Raw genomic sequence first — 12120 nt, 5'->3', positions numbered from 1 at the left:
GAAATAGTATATTCAGAGAGGGGGAAACATGTTTTATTTAAAGAATAGATGCAATGGGGAAATTCAGAAATGATTTTGAGAAATATAGCACTTGAGGAACTGACATTCCAGGAAATAAACTGAGGGAAGAGGTTGGGCAAAGACTAATGAGCTAAGTTAATGAATTGGACACGTGGGAATGAGAGTTCAGAAGCAAGGAATGGGCAGAGAGGTTTTCATTTTCATATCTACAGAGATAAGTAAGGAGGATGTGACATTTGGTAGATTTCATCTTGCTTATTGACTTTGTGGGTGGGCATTTCAAGCCCTATGGACAAAAGGGTATTGGCTGGACAATAAGGGATTATGGGCATAATTATTATTTTTAAAAATATTTTATTTTTACTTATTTATTTGAGAGAGAGATAGAGAATGAAAGAGAGAGAGCATGAGAGGAGAAAGGCCAAAGGGAGAAGCAGGCTCCCCGCTGAGCAGCGAGCCTGATGGGGACTTCAGGATCATGACTTGATCTGAAGGCAGTCATTCAAGCAACTGAGCCACCAGGCACCTGGGTATAATTGTTTTTGACCTTTCAAATGGAGAAGAATATCTGAATGTGGTGAAAGGTCGCTTTGATGAGATAGCCCACCTTATCTTCTCCTTGCCAGTAATTCTGACTTTTACTCTTATTAAATTGTGGAAAGTAGATCAGTATCAGCATTTCTTGGGGAAATGTGAGCTCTGAGTTTTTGGAAGTTACCAGGAGAATTAGAGGACTGAAGTGTCTCATAATTCATCTTCAGAATTGTCCTGTGGTGACTAACAACTGACGTCAATAAAGATTAGAAATAGAGTAACCAGTTTTTCAAAAAAATCCTACAGTTTGCATTTGAAAGCCTACTGTCTTTCTTTTCTTTTCTGCCCGGCTGCTTTTGGCTGCTTTTGGCTGCTTTACACAGGTACTTCAGCCATCTAACCTGAACTGAATTGATGTGTTTTACTAATTATTATGATGACAACTAATACGTTATAAAGAAATAATTCCAGGGGCACCTGGGTAGCTCAGTGGGTTAAAGCCTCTGCCTTCGTCTTGGGGCATGACCTCAGGGTTCTGGGATCGAGCCCCCCTCATTGGGCTCTCTTCTCAGCGGGGAGTCGCTTCCTCCTCTCTCTCGGCCTGCCTCTCTGCCTACTTGTGATCTCTGTCTGTCAAATAAATAAATAAAATCTTTTTTTTTTTTTAAAGAAAGAATTCCAAAAGAAGTTTATGTATACTGTGTATAAAAGGGATCATATGGCAGTAAGTAAATTAATTATTGGCTGAAACAGAATATGGACTTTAGTATATGTCAGTCTTGTTATGGCTATAGTGCTTTTTTTTATTAAAAATGAAGATTGAAAAGAGCAAGAATTTCAAGAATATTTGAGAGAGTGCTTATTTATCTTAAAAATTTTATTTTTAAACCTTCCAAGCACAGCAATGTGGTGAAGTTCACATGGCGAGAAGCACTTCTCACCATGTACAAACTGTGAAAATAACACATTTCATTAAAATAGGCATCTCTGAGCTAAGCACCAAGTCATGAAAGCAAACATGAGAAGCGGAAAAGAACATTTGGAAAAGTAGCTATTCCCTAGAGATCCTGAATCAGCTGTTCTTACCCAGAAAGACTTTCTATTCTTAATGTTCCATTATCCCAAGTCCCCTTCAGCTGCCGTTAGGTAATAACAACAACTCTTGAACTCTTGAGAACAGATTTTTAAATTTGGGGTTACATATATTTTGTGGACTGGGGCAAGTAGAGATGGGGAGTGCTTCTCCTCTGGGACCCAACAATCAAAAAAGTAGAGGAATAATGAAGAGAATAATATTGATCTTATACCAAGACCATTTCTACAAGGGCATGATAAGTGAGCCCTCTCCCCAACAGATTTAAGAATTCAAACAGAAGGGACTTGAACAAAAATTAAAGGAGCAGATGAAGGAAAAGATGTTTTAAGAAAATATTTAGAGGAATTCTTTAAAAATGCAAATAAAGTTATTGTTCTGCTTTTGTGAAATTAAAAATAAGTTTCCTATTGAAAGGTATGCAGGTAGTACAGAAAATTATAATGATAAACATAAAATGACACATAATTCTATGTCAACAGATGTAGATATTAATATTGAGGTGTACTTATTTCAGGAATATCACTGTGTATTATCTCTGTAAGCTCATATTTTGTATACATATAAATGACCTTATATAATGGTGAATAATAGAATATATCTATATATTTAAAATATTAAATATGTAAATATAAATACACATATTTATATTTTAGTTTACTTATTGAATATATAAATATATATCTATATAAAGATATATTTAATATATATACATATAATTTATAACTGTGTATAAAATATATACCCTTTTAAACCTGCTTAAAGTAATCAAATATAATTAAGATTTTACATATGTATATTGACTGTGTCCTAAGTAAAATGCCTAATTTAGCAAATTTAGTTTTCTTTTTTTCTTTGCCAAGTAATTTAGCGGTGAGTATTAAAATCTTTTATACAACTTTTTACATTGTTTTGTAATTATGGACATTATTCTATGTCTAATTCATTTCATTCAGCATCTTTCATCAAATAAATCATTTTCCACATTCTTCAGTTGCTTATTTTGATTAATATCTATTTCATCAGAATACTATTCTTAAACACTTATTTTGGAAATATAAAAGAGATGCTATATTTTCTAGAATTATAAATATAATTATTTTCCATTTTTCTCACCAAAAACAAAGAAAAATCTTTGGTTTTTAAAATTTGTGGATGAGGCTTATTTTTTCAACTCTGAAAGCTCAGTAGTCATTTCTTTATTGGTCTTAAAAATTAGTCTGAGGACAACCTGCCTTTTTTTCTGTAGATGAAATAACACTTTTTTTCTCTATAAGAAAAGATGCAGATTTTTTTTTTTTTAATTTTAGTTGGCAAGTTTTGCTTTCCTTTGACCTTCATCTTGAAGTCTGAGTTAATAACAGTCAACTTGACGTGATCAAGTACCCATTGTTGACAACAGCCCAACAGGGGGTACTAAACTGTCTTTCCTATCCTACCCCTGAACTTCTCCTTCCTTGAGATAAAGACACAATATTGCAAAGACATATTATTTTATTGGCTTGAGGTGCAGAGCCTAAATGTAAGGCCAGTAACACATGCTGTCTTGGTATCTGGTAAAATTGGCAGGACCTTGAGTGTCCTAACCACAAGTTCTCATTCCCACTCTTCTCCCATGGATGAAGTCCTATGGCCAAAGAGCCCTTGTTAACAAAGAGACAAGGCAGAGTTCCTACTTAACCCTGAGGAATGAGTTTCCGTTTTCTGACAGCCCATGGGATTATTCAAACAAACCAATCTCATCTTCCTGGGACCAGGGAAAACCTCACTCTCTTGGTGCTACAAGAGTGCCTAGTTTTATTGGTTCCCAAGTATAACTTCTGGGTTGCCTGAGTGGTAGCCAGTGTTACCTTCCCCTGGGTTGGGAGAATATATGACTAATAAACCCGTATCAATCTCACCTTTCCAGTGTTAGGTATTGTGTGTTTGGTCACCCTATAACCCCAAGTCAGGAAGCCCTTCTTCAACAATGGTGTGAATAGGATGCAAGTAAGACTTGGTTGCTCTTATCATTCAAAACAGTTTTTGAGATTGACTACTTGTAAATCTCTTTCGAGGGAGAATTTTAAACAGAGTATCATAATTTTCTTTAAATTTCTTTTGAATTATTTTTGTAAGTCTTCTAAATCTCCCCTCTATTCTAAAGCATTCATTCACTTAAATCTTTATTGAGGAGCTACTTTTCAAGGTGCTGATAAAATGCCAGTGGATAAAAAAGAGCCAATTACAGATGGAACTTTTATGCTAGAGACAGATAATAAAAAATAACAATACAAATGACAATAAAAATAGTAAATATGTAGGGTTACCTGGATGGCTCAGTTGGTTAAGGGGTTGACTCTTGGTTTCTGCTCAGGTTATGATCTCAGGGGCTTGGGCTCTGTGTTAGGCTCAGAACTCAGCAGGGCATCTGCTTGAAGATTCTCCCCTCAGCCTCTCCCCCCATACACTCATGTGCACGTGATATCTCTAAAATAAATAAACAATTAAAAAAATTGTAAATATGCAGTGTCCAAGATAGCAATGAGTGTTATAGAAAAGGGAGATTATAAAAGAACTATGGAGGTGATAGCTATATCACCTATGGAGGTGATAGCTATAATTTTAGCAGAGTGATGTTAGGGCTCTGCCCTGGAAAAGATGAAGGGAAGAAAGAACCACATAGGTATCTAAGGAAGAAGAATTCCAGGCAGAAGGAATAGCAAGTACCAAGTCCTGAAAGTGAAAGAATCTAGCTCTTCATCTTAAGCACATTAAATTATTAGTTTGATCTCCATATTTGTATGTTAAAGCTTTAGGCATAGGTGTAATCTTTTCCCAATATTATAATTGGGGGCTTCCCCCCCCCCCCAAGTGTGGATAGGTTCTTGACGTGACAGAAGGTTGTCAAGGCTATAGAAGTATCTTTCAGAGTAATTTCCTTTACTCTTTCATCCCAATACTCTCTCAAGAGGTAAGTATGTATTCTCTTCAGGTACATTACATATTTTATATGCTTAATCATGGTTGTTTGATGAGTAAATAATTTTTGAATGAATGACTAGCCCTATCTTTGCACAATTGCTTAATATAAATTAATATATGTAGACTAAGAGTTTGTTCCTACAGTATTCTTTATTCTTTATGCTCTTTATGTAAACAACAACTCTCCTCTAATAGGTTGTAAAAGACTCAGATTTCAATCTGGCCAAATCTAGCATTCTGACTATAGAATCTATACTTAGTGTGTTCAGGGATGTCTAAGTGGACCTAGGTTTTTGAAATTCCCTAAATTCAATTTTAATTTCTTCTGTATGAGTTTAGACAAGTCACTGAGATTGTGATAGTTTCTCATCTGAATATAATATCAAATATTACACTTTCTTACGACAATATAATAATGTATAGGTAAACATGCCATATAAACTACCAAAAATGTGTTTATTAAATCTTACACCTTATACTTTGTGCCTTTATAGCTGTCCTACATTCATTTGCCCCTCGTGGAAATTATGCCAAGCTTGAAAGTATGAGAGAGTGAAAAGGATTTTATTGCATACATATTTTCAAGTGGAGAGAAGAAGATGGAAATTTCATACCTGTGTATTTTCTCAGTAAGTAGGAAGGAACGTTCACTTCTTGCTGTGTTGGGGCATTTGGGATTTAGAACTATAATAGTGAGGAAAACAATTAGAAAATATATCATAGGGAATCCAAAAGTGCATAAAATAAATGAATTTTAAAAAACAGCTATAAAGGAGGTAAAGTGATTAAGAAATGATAAGTTCTTAAGAATACAGGGGGGAAAAAAAATCCTTAACAATATGCCCAAGAAAAGAGTTCAAAATCAGAATGTTTCGTGAATTTTGGCTTTAATATCTTCTCTTGCAAACTTTGGCAACGTAAAGAGAAACTGATTATGGATTGGCTTAAATTTACTTCCAGTACAAAATTGTTTGATGCAAAATGCCTTTATTTAACAGACTAAAGGAAACCACAACCTTATAATTTAGCATAGCTAATAAAAACAAATCAGTTAAAATGTCCATCAACTAAGTTCACTGTACTTCAGGTAATTAACATACTACAACCTTCCAGAAATTGCTTTTATATCCACCCATTCATCCTCACCCTAGTCTATGTTCTCATTTACTTGCCTCTATGAGCATCAAATTAGATTGTGATTGGGAACCTTGTTCCTGTTTACTAAAGTATATTTAAACACCCCTAGAACGAGGTAGGACTCAGCATTAGATACCAATATAACACTTGTGTGTTTTATTAGATACACAAAGCTTTTTTTTCTCCTCGAGTTTTCCTGACAAGTTATTGATCCTGTCTTACTATGTTCTTCACAGTGTCATTTTTGTTCTCCTCATACATCTCTATTATTCAGGCTTATTAACTATCCACTTTTTCTGACTTTTTCTATTTCTATATAAATTGACTAGGAGATACACTTTGTCTTTACAAAACTTATTTCCACTGACCAACATATATTTCTGGCCGTCAAGAGGGGGTATATTTGCCAAGTGAAATGTAGGACACTCAGTTAAGTTTGTTTCAGTTAAACAAAATAAACTTTTAAAATTTAAGTATGTCTCAACTATTTCATAGACATACATATCCTTTAAGAAACGGTTCTTTTTTCAATCTGAAATTTCAATTTGACTGCATATGCTACATTTATTTATTTTTACTTATTTTTGCCCAAACTGGTAAGCCTAGGCAAAAGATAAACCAAACTGAGATATAGTAATTATATAAATCAATTTTTTAAAAAATTAAATAAAAAGCACTGCTTTTAAAACTATGTCAAGCATACCTGGGTGGTTCATCAGTTAAGTGTCTGCTTTCAGCTCAGGTCATGATTCTAGGGTCCTGGGATCCGGTCCCGCATCAGGCTCCATGTTCAGTGAACAGCCTATTACTCCCTCTCCCTCTATCTCTATTGTTCTCTCTTTCTCTGACAAATAAATAAAATCTTAAAAACAAACAAACGAATGAACAAAACCCTATGCCAGTAAGATGTACATATGTGCACTAACATTTCTATTTTATGCTTAACATGTGTATTTAATGTGAGTTGCGCCTAGATTGACCCCTCCCCCCCCAAAAAAAGATAGCTCAGTATCACATCATAAATAAAGTTTGAAGTGTGATATCTTTTACTTTTATAAAACTTTCCATCTATCTGAAATATAGGATGTTGTAGGCCGTTAATTTATATCATGATGTATAAAACAGTGTTGTGTTGCAAACTTTAAGAAGTCAAGTTTTAGTGGGTGAAATGAGTTCAAACTTACGGAAAATGGGACTTCTACTTTTAGGTTGAATGGACTAACTAAAGTAAGATGTCATTCCCACTAAAAGAAACTAAAAAGCCAAAACTTCTCCACAAAAGTTATTTGTTTATAGACATTTAAAAGTGATAAAGCAGCATGGACCAGGGGACTAAAATTCTGGAAAGGAGAGCCCTGCAAAAAGATGAGCTAGAACTTTGTAGCTGGTTACCTATGATTGCATTAAATAAAGAAAGTTGTAGTTTGAATTTGTTCGAGTATACAACATTAGAGTTTGAAAATTCAGATTTTACCCAGTTAGGTTATTACTGCTGAGGAGGATACAAAGAACTATTTTAATGGTTTATGAGGCTGGAGAGAAAAAACAGGCAGTCTGTGAGGGCTAAAATACTGAGTTTTTTACAGATATGAATCTTGAAGTTGTACGGAATTAAATGCTAGGCAAAAAGACTCTGGAAATTAAAGAATTTTATTCATTTTCTTTCTGCAAAGCTATCATAATATTTAAATCTTGGAAACAATAAAATATTGCTTATTATCTAATATAGTAAATACATCATCTTTTTTTTCTCAATTTCCTTAAATCATTTGTGGTCAAGTCACAAAGATGGTTCCTATCATCCTCAAATAGTTCAGTATTTATTTCCAATAAATAAGAACATTATTTTATATAACCACAATATAACTGTCAAAATATGAAAATTTACATTGATATATTGCTATCACCCAATCAAGAATAACTCAATCCTAAAGATCTTAGGTGAAGCCATACAAGATAACTGACCATGCTGTATTAGAGGGAAATACAAGGTTCCAGATTCCTATGTTAGAACCAGAGAAAGCTGAGAAAGATATTTGCAAATGGCAACAATGTACAATGCAAGGAAACAAGCTCCAAGCAGAGCGAAACATGTGGGTCCATGTGGGGGATGGGGGCAGCTTGGTATATAGAGGTTAGAGTTTAAGTGGAGTGAGAAAGTCTTTCACATGACAGGGTGACCCAGTTTAGGATGGCAAGGACACTTAGGGCAAACAATGTACCAATGATGGGCTAAGAGTACAGTGAAGGACAGGCTGCACTGAGTGTTGGAGGCTGACTGAGCTGAAAATGATATCCACATGGTAGAGGGTGGACTGCTACAGGGAGTCAAAGACAGAGCTGGGTGAGAGAACTTTCCCATGGGATGGGATATGGGGTCAAAGCAGAATAAAGAAGATATCCCCATGGAGCAGTAGCCCTGGATAGGGTGTCGGCATGCTGGTTTATTTGATAATTTGGCTCAAATCATGTGACATTTGAGTGAGCAGGAATATCTTGTTTTCAAGTTTGATATTTTCTTCTATGTTTTGTTTCTTCAGGTTTGTTTCAGTTGGATTGGGATAGGTGTTTTGGTAAATCAATAGTTAAGGTTCTTATCATTTTCAAGGTAGATTATAAATTTTTATGTGCTTTATGATCTCAGTATTTTTTATTTAGTCATTTTTGAGGAAATATTTTACATTTCTTTTCAAAAAGTATATATCATACACTTCTGTAATAAAACTTTTATATGATTTAAAATGTGTAATACTTTGAAGATTTTCTCATCAATAAAATAATAAGAACTTGACAGTGCAGACTGATCACACAACCCCAAAATGTATTATAGACCGCAATTGTTATTGGAGGTATATAAATAACTTATATTCATGCAGGAAATTGATTATAATGGCATATTTTTATTTTCAGATAGCCTTAAATTTAAAAATTAAAAAAAAAACTTGAAGGTATTGAATACTGTAAACCAGAAGAAATCAGATGATTAGAGCCATCATATTTATAGAATGCTATCTGTAAAATCATTTTAATGTGTCAATGCTGAAATGCAACAGAAATCTTAATGCTTTTCAAAAAAGACTAGTGTTGGGGCACCTGGGTGGCTCAGTCGTTAGGCTGCTGCATTTGGTTGAGGTCATGGCCCCAGGGTCCTGGGATCTAGCCCCACATCAGGCTGCCTGCTTTGAAGAAAGACTGCTTCTCCCTTTCCCACTCCCTCTGCTTGTGTTCCCTCTCTTTTTGTGTCTCTGTCAAATAGATAAATAAAATCTTAAAAAAAAGAAAAAAAGACTAGTGCTCAGTAACAAATATATATTATCTTGTATACTTCTTTTTGATTATGTGGGTATTTCTGATGAACAATGCCAATTCTTAGTTCAGTTAATAAATGGGCATCATTAATTTTCTAATTCAGGATAGAGCATTGCAGTTGGCTTTATAAATGCATTTGATTTCTTTCAACTTTGATGAGTCAAAGAAATATGATACTTCTAGTATATTACAAGTTGGAGATAACAATCAAATATATTTTTCTCTTACAAAAAAATTAATATATTTTAATCCATGGGAAATGGGTAAAAATGAAAGTATAAAAAAATTTGTAGATGTCTATAAAGAACTATTCATAGGCATTTCAAATAGCAGGTTTATAGTGTTTTGCACAGTTATAGGCACACCTTGTTCTATTGTGCTTGTCTTTTATTGTGTTTTACAGATATTGCATGGTGTACAAATGGAGGTGTTGTGGCAATGCTAGGTTAAACAAGTCTATCAGTGCTGCTTTTTTTCCAAGAGCATTTGCTCACTCTGTGTCTCTATGTGACATTTTGGTAATTCCCACAATATTTCAAACTTTTTTATTGTATTTGCTATATTGATTATAGATCAGTGGTCATGGATATATTGCACGTGTGATGGGGCACCATAACACCCACACCCATCTGACAGTGAACATAATGCGTATGTTTTGACTGTTCCAGAAGCTCACTATTTCCCCATCTCTCTACCTTTCCTTGGTGCTTTCTATTCTCTTAGGCACAAAAATATTGAAATTTGGCTAATTAATAACCCTCAGGTGTTCAAGTGAAAGTTCATTCAATTAGGCAAACTTTACTGTTGTCTTACTTTAAGAAATTGCCACAGCCACTTGAACCTTCAGCAATCACTGTCCTGTTCAGTCAGCAGCCAATTACATCAAGGCAAGATCCTCTACTAGCAAAAACATTGTGACTTGCTGAAGGCCCATTTGGTGATTAGCATTTTTCAACAATGAAGCATTTTTAATTAAGGTATATACATGTATTTCTTTTAGATAAAATGTTATTGAATAATTAACATTTTATCTAAAAAAATACATGTATATACCTTAATTAATTAGTAAATTACAATATAGTTTAAAAATGACTTTCACATATACTGGGAAAACAAAAAACTCATTTGACTTTCTTTATTAGGATATTAGCTTTATTGTGGTGGTCTGGAACCAAATCTGCAAGGTACCAAACCTCCAAGGTATGCCTATAATCATAATCTATTAAGGAAAAACAAACTCAAAGGAAATCATTTCTAAAGTGAGATTTATTTAAAAGTAAGTTAAGTGAGATTATGACATAGCAAATATTAACAGTTAAAGACTCACATTTTAGCAGGGAAGGAGTAACATGGAAATGAAAACAGGGACCCATTGAGTCCATGGATATCATTGTATATCTGACATCTAAATGTGAGTTTATAGCCCAAGAAGACACTGTGTTGAGTTACTATGAAGTAATTAAAAATATATAAAACTTACATGTATATGGTCCATAAAAAGAATCCTAATATAAACAGAGAACAAAAAAGTTGAAAAGTACAGAGAAGAGTGTAAAGATACATGAGGCATGTAATTAACATACATGGAATTCGAAGCTCAGAAGAATAGACTTAACAGAATAAAATAAATATTTATAAAACTACTGTGTAAAGATTTTCAAATGCTGATGGAGTACATCAAACTAGATTCAAAACATTTTTTATACCCCCAGAAAAGAGAAAAGAAAACACATATAGTTCCATCATAATTCAGCTGCTGATAAAAACAAACAAAAGGCCTAAAAAAAAATTGGAAAAAATCAGTAGTTTCAATAGTACTAGAAAACAATATGCTAGCCTAGAATTCTATACCTACAAATATATTTTCCTTTGATAAAAAAGTAACATTTTCAAAAAAAAAACAAAAACAAAGAAGAAAGATATATATTAAGGGACTCTTAAAGAGAGTTCTGACAGAAGAAAAATGAGCCCAAGTTGATTGATAGAAAATATTAGAAAGAAGGGCAAAGACAGGGTGAAACAGAACGATTCTTTAGGTAAATGATGATAAAGTCTTGTGGACTTTAGACATATGTACAAATAAAATATATGGTAGTTGTTTCAGAGTGCCCAAGACTGCCTCTCTCTGTGGTAGTTCACTAGAAGGATTCAGGCTCAGCATACAGTTGGCCCCGCAGCCCCACATTCTGTATTACAGAAATAGCAACATAGTAACGTAGTTCAATAAGGGAAAAACATAGGTGAAGTCCGAAGCAATCCATGTGCTAGCTTCCTACCCATTCTGCCTCCCAGAAGAGATTACACAGAGGGTACCATCCTCACAGCAGAAAAAATATAGCAGCATTGTGCAGTGTTTCCTCCTCAAAGCGAGGCATTGGAGACTCCAAATTTAGGTTTTTGATCAGAAGCCTTTCACGTTGGCACACCTTTTTCAATGACCAGACTCTCAGAAGGAAAGCAGATGTTCACTATAAATCACACTGTAGGCACAGAGAAACAACTTACCAGTTAGGGAGCATTTCACAACCTAAGTTTCCAGATGTTAGGCAGCAGGCCTTCTAAAGATAGCAGTCTTAAGCCTTCTTTGTTAACTGTTTTCTGGGCAGTAACAATAGCACAAAAACTGGGAAGAAAAACTGTTAACCTGAAATTTCTTTCATTGCTCAGAAAGTGATAAATTGTTATCTCTAGAAGAACAACTAAAATAAAGATTGGAACTCTCAAGATAATAAATGAGAAAAGTCAAATGATATGGAAATGTCCAACTGATGCAAAAGAAGGCAATAAATAAGACATAGTGGGGAAAAAGGTAGTGCCATAAATAGATAGCACAGAACAAGTTGGTAGATACAAACCCCAAGATAGCACATACTAATGTAGTATGGTATCATAAAACAAAGATGGTCAGACTGGAAAAATGAATAAGATGTCAAAATAAACTAAAACCTAATTATATGGTGTTTATAAAAGGTACATTTCAAATGCAAAGATATAAAAACTCTGAAAGCAAAGGAATGGAAAAGATACACTAAATCAATGTACAAATTAAAAAAAAAAAACTA

Source organism: Mustela lutreola, chromosome 2 (genome assembly GCF_030435805.1).
Source record: "Mustela lutreola isolate mMusLut2 chromosome 2, mMusLut2.pri, whole genome shotgun sequence".
Classification (NCBI taxonomy): Eukaryota; Metazoa; Chordata; class Mammalia; order Carnivora; family Mustelidae; genus Mustela; species Mustela lutreola.
The sequence above is the reverse complement of the archived record's forward strand: the minus strand, read 5'-3'. Positions refer to the sequence as shown.